This window comes from Myzus persicae, unplaced genomic scaffold (genome assembly GCF_001856785.1).
Source record: "Myzus persicae strain clone G006 unplaced genomic scaffold, MPER_G0061.0, whole genome shotgun sequence".
In the NCBI taxonomy this organism is placed as follows: domain Eukaryota; kingdom Metazoa; phylum Arthropoda; class Insecta; order Hemiptera; family Aphididae; genus Myzus; species Myzus persicae.
In genome coordinates, this window is record NW_019104156.1 from 229835 (window position 1) to 250173 (window position 20339).

Consider the following 20339-nt stretch of genomic DNA (forward strand, 5'->3'; position numbering starts at 1 on the left):
GGTGTAAATAACCACTCAAAAAGTTCAGGACTTACATTTTCAAAAAAATGTACAGGAATATATTTATATGTGATCAAAACATTTTGTTAATGATAAATTGATTGTTATTAAACATATTTTCAACATTGAAATAGATATTATGGATAAGAATATTATTATTATTAGGGCTGCGATTTTGTAGAAAAATGCTTTATTTGTAGCTTATGTCTTGAAACATAAATTCTTCACAAAACTTGAATAAGATTCAAATAAATTCAACCTTCAAACGTTAACTTTGCACATTCTTTTAATTTTTTGTATTTTTCGCATTTGTGTTGTATGGTGTTGGTTGCTTACAAAATATAAATTATCGTTTAGGTTCTGAAAATACGAACTAGGTACAGCAATAATAAATATGTATTCTGTAACAAACTGGGAATTAGACGGATACGCTATATGATATTAATGATATTACTATACTACTATACTACTATATTTCTCATGTTATAATTATTACAAACTCTAAAATTATTTTCTTTGTATGAATAAAAAAAAAAATTTGTTTGTTCTTTTTAGAGTATAATTTAAACATGGTTGGGATTTTGATGCATACGATGCATTTTGCAGCTTAAAAAAATGTCAGTCCGCCAAATTTAAAACTTGATTTGCGGCCATAGAGGTATATGATATATACATATATAATGTAAATATGATATTATACTAAATATAAATATATACGGATAATATAGGTACCTACCTACCTGGTTATATGATGTATCAATGTTGAAAATTACATTTACAATAGGTAATGTGTATGAATCGTTTTCACATAAAATCGATTTTCGATTTGACATGGATAACAAATAATAATTATTATTATGATTAATGTAAATGTGCACACAGCATGGTCATGTCTATTATTTGGGTGGTGACAGCGTAGTCGCAATACACATTTAACATATTATTGTTATTCTATTACGGTATCGAGATGCTGCGTGACACACTGACACACTATACTTGCGTGGTTACTTATATAGAAGTATATTTGTCACTATTAAAGGTATTATATCTGTAAAACTGTACTCTCTTACATAATATATAAATATGTATTATTACAATATTACCTATAGAACGCGTTCAGTTGTGTGTCACATACTAGAGCTGAAAACCCACAATAATAATAATATCAATTTGCACATGTCGATCATATTATTATTATTACCCTTTATTTATTGTCATACTCGATCAATCTCCCTATATATACCTAATCTGAATCGAGCTCCACAGTCAATTGATCAAGAATTAAAATGTCTGTCCAACTCCCGTGTACCTAGAATTTAATATATTTTGCAACACAGTTTGGAGGCATATTGTTACAGTATGAATGTTACAATTTTTTTGAGTACAAATAAGCAAGACGTTTATACCTACTCTCTATAATCTCTACTGGTTTGCCGGAAAACTCAAAAACCGGATCTGATGGCAAAAATTCACAGAAATTGATTACCCAATAATTCGTGTCAAACATTTTTTTTATTATTGTGGGATAGGGGGGTGGTGTAACTTACGTAATTTTTGACACCTCAGATCTACCATCGACTTGTGTGCTTGTCTCACGTATATCGTAATATCAGTATATGGTATTTTGTTCGGTTACAGTGGAGTATCACGGGGTGCATGATGGGTTGCGACCACTAGTCCCGTGGGGATCGGAACATCCCTCGCACCACAGTGGAGTCTCGTATACGTCATCGTTATTATCGTTATTAGCGCATGTTATACGTCTTATATGCGTACACTAAACAGCTGGTCGTTATACTACCCCACTACCCTCGACTTGAGGTGCATAATAATATTCTATGTATTATTTTATACGTAGCGGTCGTAATCGCGGTCCTTGTATACAACATTATAATAATAATATACACATAGTGAGTTGCAGGGGTCCGACACATCGACGACCACTACGACTGCGATGATGACGACTATGACGACGATAATAACGCGCGTTTATAACAATATAATATAATATCATAATAATAATGTGATGCCGACTTCGCGCAACGCATCGTTATCCCTTTTCCGAGATTACGACGGGACAAAATCTAATGCCGTCTGTCGGTTCTCCCGCGCTCGTATTGTGTATTATTATTATTATTTTTATACTATCGTCATCCCGAGCTCGTGTTATGTTATATTGTGCTGGGCATGCGTGGCGTATACAATGTATATAATACAATATTATGTTGTGTGCGTGAATTCGCGTCTCGGCAACAACTACGGCAGCAGTGCAACATTATATTATTATTATACCATCGTATTGCAGCGCAGTGTTATATTATATTTCAGCGGGTGATAAAATATTTTTTCCTGGATTTTTGATTTCAGTGGGTGAAAAATAAAAAAGTTCTCTCCCCCTATAAAATATATAATAAACGCGCGTGCGTGTGTGTGTGTGTATGTGTGTATGTGTGTATGTATGAAAAAGACATCAAAAACAATTTCGTTACACCCCGGCAGCGGTGGTGTAATACGTAATGACGTAATGGCGTGTGTTCGGACGATAACAGATAGCAGATAACGCTTTTGCCGCGATGGTTTGTGCTCGTCGTCGCCACTATAAAATGTATATATATATATATGTGTGTGTGTGTGTGTGAGTGTGTGTGTGTGTAATGCATGCCACTGATGGCGTGTACACCCTCTCACATCGCCGTCGCTGACGACAGAAAGACCAATTATCACACAGCAGTCGAGAAAGGGGTTGAACATATTATTATTATATTACTATTATCATTATTTAATATTATATCCGAGTCACCCCAGCGACTTAGCAAAGGAGAACCGTGGAGCGGATATTCACCTATTCTTTTTTTTCATTTAAATTCGCGTTTTCCATTCGTGTCAACCGGCTCTAGCACGCATATACCTCTAAATAAATTTGGATGCTTATATATGTATAAATCGTGGGCTACGGGCTGTTGTTGGTGACGGGCTTTCAGCAGTACGAGTATATGTTATATAATAATTAATAATTAATAAGTGACATTGCAGCACACAAAAGGGTTCGCGGGTGTCAGTCGACACCTCCGTCAAAATTGGTTGTGGGTGGCACGCGGGCCCGAGTGACTATAAGTAAATTGACTGGTAGCATAATAATGTTATGAATGCCGTCCGTTGAAACGTTACAAAATTATGGCCTAAAACATTTTTTTTTCTTGGTATCTATATATACATATTTTAATAGGTGGCTGGGCCCGTCGTAAAAAATATTGACACCCCATACAGAAAACGAGTAGAACACTGATGCCTGATAAGTATGTTTTAAAATAACATTGAGCGGTTAAATATATATATTATATTATATGTTCATTTTTAACATAATATTATCAGCTATTTTATAGCTGGCACGCTCTCCCTGCTGTTGTGTATAATACTCTCTCGGTACCTATACGTGTATCTATAAATGCTAACTAAACATTTTGGCGTCGTGTAAATGATATGCGATATCATAAAAAGTTTTTTTTTTTTAACTTTTGTTTTTAAAACTAAATTCTACTCGCCGTAAAATGAGTTATGACACTGATATAATAATGTGGGTCTTGGATTTTTTAACTCTACTAATTTTATATTGCATTATTTAATAAATGCACAATTTTGCGGCTTGCTGGGATAATGATTTATTATATTTTTGTTGAATTATTATACGCGTACTGTATTATTTCTAACAGACAGATGTATCTGTGATTTTATTATGATAGAAGCAGTTAAACAAAACCAGATTTATATTCAAAAGCTACTATAATGGAATGGATTGTTACACGCAACAATTATAAAATATCCATTTTCAATATATTAAAAAAAAATTAAAAACCTATTTGGATAAGAACAGAGTGTTCTATAGGGAAAAAATATTTTTTTTAAATAAGAGGTTTCAAAAAATGCAAATAAATTCTCTTATGCTCCTAAGTAGAATATAAAAATTATAAAAAAATTATAAGAATGCTAAAAAAATCGCAAATAAAAACTACAATCTGACGGGCGATATTATATAAAAACAATATTATTAAATGCTTTAATGATTACTACGGTACATAATAAAATTGATTATCGAAACATCCAAATATATCACATATCATATCATACCATAGTGAAACCTCTGACTACCGGACACTATTAGTCACTGAAAATTTGTCCGCGTCCGCTAATCAGTGGGTTAAATTTGTAGAAAGTTTGTAGTTTGGTCCCAAAAAACATATTTAGGGGTTTTGCTAGAGGAGGTTTCGCTGTAATAACTATAAAGTATTACCTATTATCCTGAGTTAAAGTCTTTAATCTCTATAATATATTTCAAGAAATTACGAATAATAAAAATACACAATACCCATGTATGTTTACAATAATATATAAATATTATACATATTTGAATAACGACGAGTTTATGTTATGAAAAAGTCAACATTTATATGTGTTGTGTATAAAATATACCCACTTGCGACGTACAATTCTCTCTATTTTTTATATTATATTATAAATTCGGTCGAATGCATATGGAAATCAAGGATCACAGTATTATTGACTCCCTCAAAAAAGTGTTTGGTTAAGTATAATAAATGTAAATTACAGATATATATATTATTATTAATAGTATTATTATTATTATTCCAAACATTATTCATACTCACATTGCATATTATATTATTTAAAAAAATATACAATAAAGTTTTGCAATTCTAAGTACTTACTTTTTACTAGGTATTTGATATTTAAAATATAGAAAATGCAAACTATTTGATAATATTATATTGTTATATATTTTAATATTGTTATTTATACAATTTAGTCGTTGGCATTTTATCGCTCACACGATTTTCCAGAATGTTGGATTTTTTAATGATATGGACTTTTTTTACATTTTTGTTGTAAATAATATTTAAAAACGAGTGTGATAAAATTTCAAAAATTTCATTGGTTGATAGATATATTTTTATACAAGAATATATTTTTAATATTGAAATAATGTAGGTTTTTAATCGAACCTAATAATGTACTCTATTGCATTTATTTGAGCAATATTTCATGGAAACCGTGAATTTTGCAATACATTTAATTAGTACTTCATTTTATTTTTTATAGTGAAAATAATATAGTACCTACGTTATACGGACAAAAAAACTTGTTATCATGTTTAATAAACATACTATTTCCAGTGTTTCCACTACCTACCAAAATCAATTTAAAAATAATCATTTTGTTTTCAAAGCGGTATTTTCCCATCAACCATCGACTATCATTAATTTATTGCAATGCGTAATGCTTCCGCATCTGTTGCAAAACGCTCCATCTCTAATTTAAGTAGTTTATGCCTGCAGTTGTTTATTCTGTTGTTTATGTTTTAACTCAATTATTTCCCAATGTTCGGTTTAGACATAATTCTTATTTTTTTCCAAAACAATACCTATTTCACATACTTATCAGTACACGGTGGTTTCATAATAACTATATCAAGCTAGTCGCTTAAACCTACATATTTTAATTTATACGTAGATAAAAAAACGGAAATATTCTGCTGTGGGAAAACGCATCACTCAATTCTTAATATTATATAATTGCAGAAATTTTGATTGTAAATATTTTAATGATAAACCATTACATGAAGCATAATATTCTACAAATATTTTTAGGAAATCATCTTCTTGACAATTTACAGCTAATAAAAGAGAGGTTTTATCTGAAAAGAGTGTGTATCTTTACCATCGGATTTTCCTACACACAGTAGCTAAATACAGATAATATACGGACAATTTTATTAAATTCAATGAAACATTGGGAATGGATGAGCATGATCGCTGTGAATCACTTTTTCGATCTCATGGATACTATGAATTACGATAACATAAAAAAAGCGCTATGTACTGGTCTCTTATATATTATAATAAACTTGTAGCTCTTATACCTACCACCCATATACATTCAAATTGGTGCCGTGTTAGAGTAGGTGGATCATTTTGGAAAGTTCTCCGTCACCATATACTCACTTTATTATTGTATAATAACATAAAATATGTAATATGCATCTGTCGAGGGTGAATGATAATGTACACAATAATACGCTTGACATTGTGCCGAACAAAACGCGTGTAAAGTCAATATGATGTATGAAGATGAACCGTTCGATGTCGACGCACCCCGCACGTATAATAATAATAATAATAATAATAATAAAGATGATGTATAAAAAATGAAAATAGCGGCGATGCATATTTTACAGTAGGCGTATATGAAAATGATATAGTTTATAGGGTGCACCAAAGGACGTTAATTATGTGCATCGTCCCCTAAAAACATTTACGAGCAAATTTTTTTTCTCCCGTTGCTCCACAATTATTATTATCATTATTTTATTATTATTATTATCATCATCGTTAGTTACCACCCCGAGTCCTGCAGGGTGGTCGCGCTGCACATTATTATTATAATACGCGTTCAACAAGCGGTCCATTTAAACTACACAATACACCAGGTCTAATGTCTATATTATCATATCGATACTTTATTATTCACAGACACGCCTATAATATTATCGTATAATACTACAATAAAAATATATAATAATCCTACTCCTTCCCTACTTCAATTGATTATGTTATTACTTTAATCAAACTACAAATTTATTTTTTCTCCTAAGCACCCATTTAATATTTATATGTATTTTAGCAAAATATAAATTAATTAAATACTGTGATTTATTTTAATCGGGCTTTCGTCTGCCATGTTAAATCAAATAATAATAATAATCTAAGACGTAACTACTTAAGTTTATGTCGCATCGGCGAAAAATGAGTAGTAATGACGACTGTATTTTGTACAAAATATACGTGTATAATTGTTTTTTATTATGCCTACAATCATTAACAGTTGTGTTTTGCGATAATTATTTAGAATTTATAGCAATATTATTAATATAGAATTACCAATTATTATGTTTCTGTCAGCGGTCGAAGACTGTACAACATTCAATATATTATATGAATTCATATAATAATAGTATAATATTTATGTCAGTACATATCCTTCACCGCGGTGTGTACCTACATCATAATTCACATAATTTATAACTATTACAAGTGACATAATAATATAATATCAACAAAATTGAGTTTGCCACGTTCGAAAGATTTTTAACGAAACATTACATAACAATATGCTGTATAATGTGCAGACGAAAGTCAATTTAATTACATGAGATCACATTATTACGCATATTGTATAATATAATATAATATACGTAACAATGCATACAAACTTAAAATGTAATTAATTTGCTACAAGTTACACCTTACATATTATTATTTCATATAATCATGTATTATATCATTACTGTTCTACATTTAAAGAATATGAGCGAGTTCCTCTAAAAGTGAATTTTATTCATGATATTTGTATTCTATTATTAAATTTCACAATTTTATATAAATACAATTATATTGTATAGGTATACCTAACAGTTAGGCCTTAGATTAAAATTTCCTTCAAACAACGCATTTATGACCTAACTATTAAACCTATTTAACTCTAAAAATGTTCAAGAAAATTCCCCGGCATTGACCCTGGATCAGAAATCAAAATAAATGTATGAATCGTTTTATTTAAAAATATGATTACCTTATGGTGTTCTTCTTCTATAATATGTATATTAATATATTATATTTTTTTCTTGCAATATTAATAGAAATAGATAAAAATTAATTTGCTAAAAAAATAAACAATGCACTTAAACACCAAACACTTTGAAAAATTCCCCCTTAATAAACTGACGTCTAGCATAGTGTGTACTACTTGAAACACATTTGTATCTTGGGAAACATAGTGTCAATCAGTCAAAAAAATAGATGTAAATGCATCGAAATCCGAACATTAATAATTAATATAGAAAAAAATGTTAAATCATATACCTAGGTATGTATTTATATTACTATTATAGTTATTCTAGAAAAATATGTCGTAATTATATTTGATTATATTAACTATTTAAATTTTAAATGCTTGCCCCGCACAAGTCTACAATTATCTTGTAGAAGATCAAATTAATTTAATTAATTGATTAATTAGGAAAACATCCTTCCTTCGCCTAAAATAAATACGTTAAGCGTATTTTATCTTTGTATGTTGCTTATGATGGGCACAATATTCATTATTTACTACTCGTTGTATTAATAATATTATACTATAGTGTAATCGACTCTCAAGATAATAAAAATAATAATACTCGTATCTAAAAATCGGTCAATTTTAGTAATGGCTGCAATAGTGACGGAATCCTTGTATGGAGATAATCGATGAGATTGTTATCAAAATTATTCATTAAAATCAAAATTAAATATTAAAATACGCGATGTTTCACGATGACGTGATGTACAACATAGTAAAACTTTATACCTATAATCAAAGTGCGATAACCGTGAGCACTGTCTGCAGTGTGTATGGGCCTATAGGCTATAGGTACTGATGCCATTATAGATCTCGACTCTAGCACTTTCGAATATTGCAGCTCGCTATTGTCGGGGGTAACTTTTGTGCAAGTACATAATTATACACAAAATGAAGCCGAGAAGCCGACGGGAAATCTTTATATACTATAGGTAGGTGTAGTATTATAATATGTATTATGATTGCGAGTGCGGGTTGACTATATATAATTATTATAACACCTTGTGGATCTTGGTTTTTATACTTTCGTATATATTTTCAAAGTTTTGGTAACCGAAAAATCGTTGTTCGTTATTTCACAAGTAGCATAAATATAGTTGTATTTAATGACGTTAGAAATAAAAATAATAATGGTACATCTAAATAGAAGGTTCACAATTTTCTAATTTCGCTTTATTTGAATATACCTTATACCTAAGTCGTAAATCATCGGTTAGTGGTGATCTATGAAGCTTCATACTGAAATTTTTATTGTTTTCATAATCGTACTCAAACAAAACGCTTTATTCATTTCAAATTTTTAAAGACTCATAACAAAATAAATACATTATTTAATATTATTATGCTAAATGTATAGTAATTAACTCTATAATATAAATCAGTAAATCACCATAGTTAAAAACGTTATCATAATTTTTAATATGTGGTCAAATTGTGTATCCCTCAACTAGGTACAGTCTAATTTAGACTGTCAATGTCATCAATAATGATGATTATGAAGAAGTTAATAATATAATTCCCAAGTTCCAAACTAAATTCTTTAAGATTATTGGTTCATAAATTATCACAGAACAAAAAAAAATATTTACTATTTAGATTAAAAACTTTATGGTGGTAAATACCATGTTTAAATAGAAAGTGTCTCCTGTAAAATCGTGTTTCTAGTGAATTACCAGTTACCATCACATTTAACATTTTAACCACCGATATTAAACCCAATACATGCGTATTATATTATATATTATATTAAATGTGCGTGTGTACCAAAATATATATACGTATCACATCCCCCTGGCGGCGTTTGTCGGGCGGACTCGGCGTCGGCGGCGTCTTTTACCGAAAAATGTGGTCACGATATCGATCATAAAACGGTACCGCCCCTGCGCCGCGCCCGGATATGCGACCCCGAGCACACAGACTCCGCCCCCCGGGCCGCCGATAATCACTCCCCCCCGTATATAATATATATATTTTACACTTATATATATAAAATATAATAGTCGTACAGTCGATCCCGTGCCCGATCCGCTCACTGCACCGCGTATATCTTCTTCTTCTTCTTCTTCTTCTTCTTCTTCTTCTTCTTATTATTATTATTATTATATAATATATAATATTGTAGCCGGCCGCAGCAGCCCAAGAAATATAATGTTTGGTCCACAGCCCCTCCTCGACTCATATATCCGTTCGTATTTAACCACTCAGCCGACACTGCGGATTTCGTGTAATGTGTGTGTGCATGAGAGGGGGGTCGTGGGTGTGCGTGTGAGGGTAATGCTGATGTAGCTTTTTCCACGGATAACGCATCGTCGTCGTTAAAATAGTCTATGTATACCATCTACTTATAAATATACACACATATATAGGACCTATTTTACAGGTATGTTATATATATATTGTGTATTTATCGTGCACCATATCGTATATTATTACTAATATGATTATTATATTGATACGTAATATACTCTCAAATAGTCAGACGCGATATGGCCGGTATATGTGCTGTGCGCATTATTTGAATTATTATTATTATAAAAATATCTACTGTGTGTTCGTGTATTTAGGCGTTATATCTACTTTCAACACGGTGAAGATATAATTTGAGTTGTCTATCCGCACTCTAAGAGAAGTGTTGCAGGTAGATATTTTGTATATATAATAATATGATTTGTCACATGTATATGTATTATAATAATGCAATAAGTATGCATAATTACTATCATAGATATGGTAGTTACTTCGCGTTTTGATTTCTATACTTATTTTACAAGTCTACATGTACTCGACACTTTGCCCATGTTTCCGGGGGTCTTTTATCAATAACAAAATATGTATACGTTTAAAAAAAACAAAATATTAAAATTAATAATTCGTATTTTCAACAAACAACATTGTGTTCTTATCTTGTCATTCGTGGAAATGAAATATTATATTATTATGCAGTGTGAGTACCACGATAAATGACTTGGGTAATATTTAACAAACATAATGTATAGTACAAATCAGTAAATAAGTGTTGGGTAGACATTATTCATTAACTATAGTCCATTAGTTCGATTATAATTTTTTTAAACTTAACTAAATAAACTAGTTTAATTTACTGTTGCAATAACTTAGTCATTTTAATTTTTCATTTATTTTTAATCATACTCTGTCATATTAAAATTTAATCTATTTGTTGTCAGATCTCGGTTGAATACAGTAAACTAATAAATATTTTCATAATGTTTCTTAATGTAATATAATAACGATATTTAGGATATGATAATAAAGTAAAAATGTAATTATGTATGTATATAATATTATGACCGATAACAAAATCGATAACAGCCATCAACCGGGGTCCGGAAATTGACAAAAAAAACATTTTAAAAATAAATAGACAATTTAATTCCAAAGAATAAGTATTAAAGTATCTATAAAATGATAACTGAAGTTGAAATGTAATGAGAAGTAGAACGTGTTTTTGTGGTTCAGGTACTTATTTAAAAAATCAGGTAAGCGGATGTCGCTCTGTTGTACATTAGGTGTCTAGATGGTCGCTGTCATGGATGGTATTAAATTTGAATTCAATGATATAATATCATTGTACATGAATAACGATTCTGTGCTGGGACTGTATATCAGTCTAGGATATTTTATAGGTATTGTTATTACGCATGACGAATACGGTAGTCGATAGATGGTAAGTTTAATTTATATTATTCTTAAACTCAGTAATGCTGGAAAAATATTGTATATATTCATGTAAAATTGGGCTGTTTTGAAACCGAATTACAACAAAATGACTAAAATCGTTATTCTTTGTGTTAATATGTAATTTCGTCTAAATTTGAACTTAAGATAACTATAAAAAAGCTGCGCTTATATTTATTTTTAGATTTTTTGGTTACAGAATTAACTACTTACGTAGAACCTTATTTAAAATTTTTAAACCTTCGCTATAATAGTTGAACATTTAATACATTTTTAAATTTTAAATTTGAGAAGTTTTTGTCATTTTTAAGTATTTTGTCGAAATTTGAAATTCAGACTCTCATAAAATTATGAGCTTTTATAATTTTTTTTTTTATTTCCACTAACAACAACTTATGAGGAATCTTGTATTCTATTTTCATGTTTTTGTTAGAGCAAACATTTTTTTATATCGAAAAAAAACTAATAATAATCGAAAATTTCACATGCCTATATTTATAGTTAAATAGTTCAAAAATAGTTCAAAAAGTGTCAAAATATTTTGGAAATTATAAGTTGTATTGAAAATGCTAACACAAACATTCAGTAAAAATTGCATGTATCTACGGTTATTTTTTGATTAGAGTTACACTAAAAACCAAAGTTGATTTTTTCGAAAACGGTTATTTTGCGTAAACATTTTCATTTTTCCTTAATTTTTTGTTTGTTTTCCTGTTGCTTTTAAAAACTACTTAAAATTTTTTTTTGTACAAAATATCATTCAACAATCAAAAATATTTTTTATCATATTAAATCAATTATTTATATAATTTAGTTTTTATCATAAGTATATGTAGGTACCTACATGTTACTGCGGTTCTCGTAAGTGCATTTTGGAGCATTAAGTCTGGTTAAAATACAATATGTGTATTATTCTTATTCAAAATGCAATAAAACAAGTTAAGCACATCGTGCGTTTTCCTATAGATATTGTTGGACTATATACAATTATACATTATACGTAGGTACCTATATATAATTGTATAAGGTATACACGCACTACAATGAGCAGTTTTAAAACTACTCAAATAATAAAATACGTAAAATCAAACACTGAGGAAAAAATAAATAGAAAATGGAAATCACCACGTTGACTTTTATTTAATAAAAAAAAACTTGTCGGTTACTGCACTCGTTTTCGAGGGACAAGAGTTACTCGGGCACGTGTCCCTCGTATTCGCAATTTTTTTACTACTATTATTATTAGATACTCGGATAAGTATCCATGAACGTTTCTGTTCATGCTAAATAACAGAAACGACTTGTTACATAAAACTTTAGATCGTTTTACGTAATCCACGATCCTATTCAAGCTGAAGTAAATACATGTTACACCTAAGTGATATTGTACATAATAATATAATATTCTCCATGGCACTTGACCACGATGACCGTTGAAAAACAAAAACATGATGTTTAGGTAGAAAATAAAAGTCAATTGTTTTTAATTCGTGCAAAATATAATATTAATGTACTCAATGGTTGATCTATGTAATATTATAGTGTATAGTGTATAGTGTATATGTTATAAAATGTACTCTCATTGTTAGTGATACACACATGAAGGGAGTACAAGAATGTCGATCACACAACCATCTGCAAGATTGGTGGTTGTGGCTTAAAGCTTAAACAGGTGTTAAATGTATTGGTGGATTGTATATTACATTATGAGATGAAATAACATACCTATTGTGATTGTAATAGTATCATACTAAAATTGATTAAAACATTTTTTTGTAATTTTTTCCTTTTATTTAATAGATGGTAGCGTCTTATAAAAATTGTTGACACCCCTTGCTGCACAGCTGAAAAGGTGAAAACGTTGTGCTCGCATTTCAAGTTTCAGGGAAAAATCCTTATATAAGTATATCTTTCTATAAAATATTATTATTAGGTAATAAATATTGCTTCTCCTTCAAAAGGGCAAACATTTGCAAAATACCTATTTATAATATTATTACATTAACTCGGTCCAATGATCTAAGTCATAATCTATACCAAATATGGTATATTTTTCAGGGTAGGCCAGCACCCACTCAGTCACCCTGAGCTTTGGGCAATGATTATTAGTGGGGGGCCGAGCGCCGGCCCGAGTTAATATTGTAAAAATCGTCTACCCGCGGTGAAAAGTATTCGATCGATTCAGAGAGTAGTCATAATATTACATGTATATATCGTATATTATTGGTAGGTACCTTCACTGTGATTCGTATACTCGTCATTTTTCGTCTAGCCAAATATAATTTAATTGGGATAGGTAAAGATTTTGAAACGATCCAAAGAAACCTTATTGAATAGTGAATGGACCTTCACAACGAAATAAAACTAAAGCTACGTATTTAAATAATTTTATTTGAGTATTATACAATATATACAAAAATTTGTTAAGTGAGCATAAATCAGGAACATTTGGATGTATAACTTGACAGTGTGATTAGAGCCAAAACAATATCAAACCTGGATTTTATTTTAAAAGTTTATTTATATAGATATTAGGTCACAACTCCACTTCCATTTCAATTTTTTTCGGGAGGTTGCCTATGTCATTGGTTTGGACAAATAATTATTAGTCAAATATATATTTTGGGATATCAGAAAAACCTTTTTTTTATTGGTCAGAATGGAACGCTTCTTTTATGAAACGGAACATTTTATTTTGTATTTAAATTTAAAGAGTACAGGTACAAAGCTCGTATTTATCGTATGTGATAACATATTATAATAATGTATTATGCTCGGTTGGCTACGTAACAAAATAATATATATTATACTTGTACCTCTATACATATTATATACGGTATACAACAACAGAAATACAATCGCAGAGATAGAAATGCAAAAAACATTTTGTCCTATAAATATATACTATTTTTAGATTAAATTCGCTTTAAGCCACGTTGTCAGACGGCACATCGTTCGAGCTGCGGCTGTGCAGGACAATGACAAGACAATATATGACAGATGGCTGCGACGAGATCTCCAACTTTTGTTAAGTTGATAAGTCGCTTTTAGAAAACAATTGTATTGAAAGTGTAATGGAGCACAAGGAAAAACACGATTTATTTTGAATACGATTATTTTTGTGTTGTATGTAGCTTATATTATTATATGTCTTAAGTCGATTTTCGATTTTTTTTTTTTTTTTTGACAGAAAATATTATAATATGTCATCTCTAACCTTTTGAGACTATAATTATTTTTTTTAGAAGGGAAAATAAACCTTTAAAAGGATCCATGTCTTACCTTACCATCAACTTAAGTACTAACATATAAATTATAGAAATAATTAAGAAATATTTATTCATTTTTTAAAGTTATTATAACTTTTTACTTTAAATATTATGTACTATTTACTTTAGTTTTATATATTTTTACTTTGTATATTCTAATTATCAACACAACAAACATAAAAACTCAATTACACAACAAAATTGATCGTTTAAATGTATAGTTTACATAAAAAAAGCTCAATTTATGCTCGTTAATACTTTAAAAAGACGTAGGGCGGTCTCTACTCCCTACACAATATATTATAATAATATAAAACGCCTCAAGTTTCTATGGGCTGTTGCCCAACCACAATAACGGAGCTGTAGCGGGCTCTGTATGGTACAATATTCATGTATCAAACTAAATTAACTTAAACATAGATTCTGAATTTTCGATTATTATTTTCGGTCGCACGCTGTGGGGTGTGTTCGTAAATCGTGTGAAAATAGTGATCGTGATTGACAAGACACGATGTTTGTTAAATTTATAAAAAAAAAAGATCATCCCAACAGCACTATCATACCTAGCAAATGTGGGATAACCACCCCACTCCCCACCATAGAATTCCTCAGAAAAAATTAATTTCTTAAGCGATGAATTTTTTTTTGTGGTCAATAATAACGGACATCTATAATATATTGATTCACCCACTACCACCCCAAGAAGAATACATGTATGCCACTGCCTAGTACCGAAATTTATTACAATAATATATAGTTATGTTATAGACAATATAGTCAACATAAACCACGATACGATACCGGTTTTATGTTAAAATCGAATAGGTATACAGAACAACGGAATCGTCGACCGAGTTTCCAAAAATAATTGTGTCTGCAGGTATTGAAGAAGTGTCGGATACTTGTATTATATTATAATTTATAATATTATAATTATGTACGAACACGTAAAGGATAAGCCGTATTCGGTCAACGGACGAGAAACCGAAGAGTATATAAAAAAAATGACGTGTGTTTAATATGTTAAGCTCTTTATCACCATCTGCTGCATAATTATTATCTGATATACACCGACAGTGTGATATTAAATGCAAAACAGAAGTAAATATGATTTAGCTCGGTGACGTAGTTTTAAGTTTAATTATAAATCACTGGCTGGGTGTATAATAATTTCGTTAACGCCCGACACTTTGCTGGAACGGCACGCTAAGCGGTATGACGTTATCATTTACGGGCGAAAACTGTTTCAGATACCACGTGAAATATAGCGGGCATTCTAGGGTATTTATTAAAACGTTTTTCACTCTCTCTCTCTCACTCTCTCCCTCGATGTGTCTCTAGTCGTTTCTGTTTAAATTTACTATTACTTTTTACTTTCTTTTTCTTTTTTTTTGTCATTTATAATCTTATATTGTACTGCGATTAAACTTCAGCCCTTTCAAATAATTTACCAAGTTCCGCTTATGGTCCCTAAGCCCACTCGAGAAATTGTCATCACTTTCTATATCTATAAAAACTGATCCTATTATTAAATACATGTAGTATTGAATGTATTTTGCAGTATAAAATAAATACAAATACATTTAAAATAAATCAAAAATATATTGAGTAAAATATGTTTATATGTTTTAAGAAAACATATTACTAATTATACAACCAAATATATATGATTTACAATAAAAAAATCATGTGCTCTACCTTCTGAGAAAAGCAATTTGTGTAAGTATAAAATAATTTGTTCTCAAATAATGTGTACTTCTCGTGTTTTTTGTCTGACATCCGTACCAAGAGCAGTAAAAATTAGTAAGAAAGTAAGAACAAGTAAACAGAACACTTATACAACACTTGTTTTGAAAAAAAATATGTTTTCTTATTTGTTAGTAATACTTAAAGTTTAATAAAATAATAACCATGCAGATTATTGAAACTGTCGCGATTTTGGATTAGACATAATACCCACAAATAGAGTCGGGGCTGTATGTATCTAATAAAGATTAAAAGTAAAAAAAATAAATATTAACTATAAACTTAGCTCAATATACAGAAATTAATAACTGGTATTTTGATTAAAAATGATTTTAAATTTTTCCAATGTAAATAAGAAAGTGCGTTGGCACATTTCTATTGAAATTCGGACGTCAGTGCAGATGCATTTCCAAAAACATGTTCAATTTACTCGATGATACTTATCAATAAATTGGTAAGTTTCACATTATATATTTTATAAGTTTATGTTAAGAATAACTCCGAGCGGTAGTAATGTAGTTTGAAATTTTAAGTACATTGTACAAGATCATATAAAATTTTTTTTATAATTTAAACGATTTTCTACTGTTATTTTACTGCAATTATTTAGGCCAAAATTAATAATAACAATAAAAATACTATATCGTAAGTTTTGTAAACGAAAATTTTTGGCAATAAAAAATCACGTCATATATTTAACTAGAAATATGTATTATTATTATTATTATTATTATTATTTTAATATTTTAAAATTATTTATTACATTCGAAACCACAAAAAATAACCTGTGACGTTAAAACTTCGAGGAAAACATTCAAAGTTTTTAAATTTATAAATGAGACAATTTTTTTTCTATTTGAAGGTAAGACTTATTTTCTCCTTTAATTTATTGTTGTCCTTAAATATTGTCACAGTGATTTCTCACGTGCATACTTTTTGTCATCAAATTTTTTTTCATACATATACAAAGATTGATGTTCATCAAATGATACTTTTAATGTGCAAATATCGAACATTCAACTTATATAGTTTATTAGAGTTAAGAACTTAAGTGTATTAAAAAAGCTGAGTGCAGAGTAGTGCGGTAAAAATTGTAGGTTTAACCACGTCGGAACTCCAATTTTTATGAAAACTTCTAACACTCAAAAAATGTAATAAACTATATCAGTTTGGAGATTTTTAAAGTTTGAAAAAGTTTTGCTATCGAGTATAAATACGAAATTAAAAATCGGTATCGAAAAATATTGAAAAACCATTCAAATATTAAATATATATATTTGTAGTACTGAGCAAGAAAACCCTCAATACCTTACATCACTTTTTATTTTTAATTTACCGAGTAACAGTTATAATATCAGCAAGAGTTAGATAACAATACAACATGACATATATCATAAGGTTTTGATCACTATTACGATATCAACAAACATATGACATGCATGTATGATGTATTATATCATTAAACAAAAAATAGTTTCAAAATAATGGAAAATGTTAATAAAACCTTGCTCGCTCTATATTAAACAATAATTTGGCACTCTAGGTGTACATACAATATACATATAATATTATAATACATAATATACCACAATACCACATAGACCGTATAACAATATCATAACCGTACTTGGTTATCAATACTGCAAAGTTTACGCATACACACGTCATGGTGATTCGCCAAGTATGGTCATTCCATTTTTATCCTTTAATTATAAGCATTTTTATAAGTTTATTCATATTTTATTATATTCATTTTGTAATGTTTTTCCGTATACCATATTTTCAGATACTTGGCTATGTTACTATTGAATGTGTATGGTGAAACAAACTATATATTTTTTTTTAACAAAAACACACTTATTTGATAAGCAGATGTATTTTTAAAATATGTTAATGTACAAAAATAAAAATGTCTTAGTTAAAAAATTAGTTTGAATAAAGCATAACAATTCTTAATAACGATTTTACATGAAATACAACCAACTAATTATACTTGAATATAGTGCTCTATAATCTCTATACACGGATAATTGAAAAAAAATATTGAATACTATTATTACTAACTTTAAATTGCTTAACAGTACATCGAAATTTAACTAAAAAAAAAATAAAATAAAAAATAAAAGCAGTTAACAGTTAGTAATGCATATTTAAAAATAAAATAAGTCTATATTGACACACCGTCTCATAATCTTTAAATGTGGTATGAGAAAATATGGAAGTTTTGCAAATATAATGTGTTTGGGTATGTTTAAAAAAAATTAGAAATTCAAAATTTGAAAGGATTCGTTATTAATAAGTGAAAAATATAGGTGATAATACTGGATGAATCACTCTGTATATCCTAGGTATATATTATGGCTATTTATTATAATTACATTTATATAAACGAGTGTCGCACTTGACAATGTACCCTGTTATTTTTAGAGATAATTGTTGTTGAAAAAATCCCAACGTACTATTATATTTTATAATGTAGATTCTGATTATTATTATACGCGTTCGTCCATAATTGGGGTTTCAGTGTGTGCTATGTGCTGCTGTCGAAGAGTTGAATAACGACCTAATAATATGCACACAATGGCCGTCCGCGACAAACTTCTGTGCGCATTAAACACGAAAACACGTGTAGGAGAAACTTTACAGTTTATACGCGTTCATCCCCGGCGTAGGTATTTATTATCCATTCATAATACGTCTCGATCATTACCCGTTAAAGCTCGCGCTACAACTATATACCAAGGTATTAATACTATTATAATATCGATCTGTTTATTTTGTGCAGTGTTGCTATATGCATAACTACGCACAAGTAACAACAAATCTCGGTTACCGTTCGGATCATAATAATTATAATATAATATTGTACAAATATCGAAACAGTATTTATTATTTTGTATTACATCGTGAATTTAGTTTGAAGATCGGTCTTGTTTCGAGTTTAAAATAACGTTTAATCAAAAATGTATCTGATGCAGTCATTTTTCTAGCGAATGATCAAGTTTAAGTTGGGCCTCATCGTAGGTACACGATGCATACAGAATAGCTATCTACACAGCATACAAATAAGTTACCCAGTAGTTGATACTTATTTAATGGTAGGCATTTATTATTATGTTATGTTTTTTCGCAACTCGATTTTAATGAGTAGATCAAAGAGAAAAAAACCTTGTTTGAAATCTATAGATTACGTATTATATCACACTGCACTACTTTGTATCATTATACATCTGATATAATATATATAGATATTATTACTTTGTTTATTTTATGTAGCGTTTTCATGCAAATTACTGTGTAGGTACCTACAAATTTCGTAAACACCATAATAATCATAATGTAGTACACTTTATTACATCTTGAGTTTATTTTGAAGATGAATTCGAGTTTAAAATGATAAGCAAAAAATTAATCTTTAAAAACACATTAATTGACTAAAGGATCAATGCAAAAATAAGACCAATCCATTTTCATCAAAAACAAAATATATAGCTCCAAGAGAATGTTATACATTTTAATGAATAAAACTAATGAATACTTAGTTCTAGCAAAAGTACAAGATAGCTTCAAAATATAAAATTGTTTTGTTTTAACTTTCTTAAGTTTTGAAAAATGGAATTGTCAGTTTTTTGCACGGACGCCTTTTGTTTTCAGACATTTTTGATGTTTCGTCGCATACGATGTAAAAAATACTCATAAAGCTTAAAATATGTTGGTATATTGTATATAAATATAACAGTAGCTGCAGTAGTAGGAGGCGTTATATTAAAAAATATATGCATATGTAGCCATATAATATTATATCAAAATAATTTTAAATTGTATTAATTTTTATATACCCACATAAAGTCAACAAATACTGTGATGGGGGAGGATATACTCCCCCTCACCTTTATGCACGCCACTGAACGGTAAGTATATTATGTTATGCTTGTTCTC

At 29.4% G+C, this 20339-nt stretch overlaps 1 protein-coding gene across 4 annotated transcripts in view; it reads right to left on the reverse strand.

The window, feature by feature from the left end:
* LOC111039458 (protein Skeletor, isoforms B/C) overlaps positions 1-20339 on the reverse strand; it is a 100846-nt gene that overhangs the window by 65692 nt on the left and 14815 nt on the right. The window lies entirely within an intron of this gene.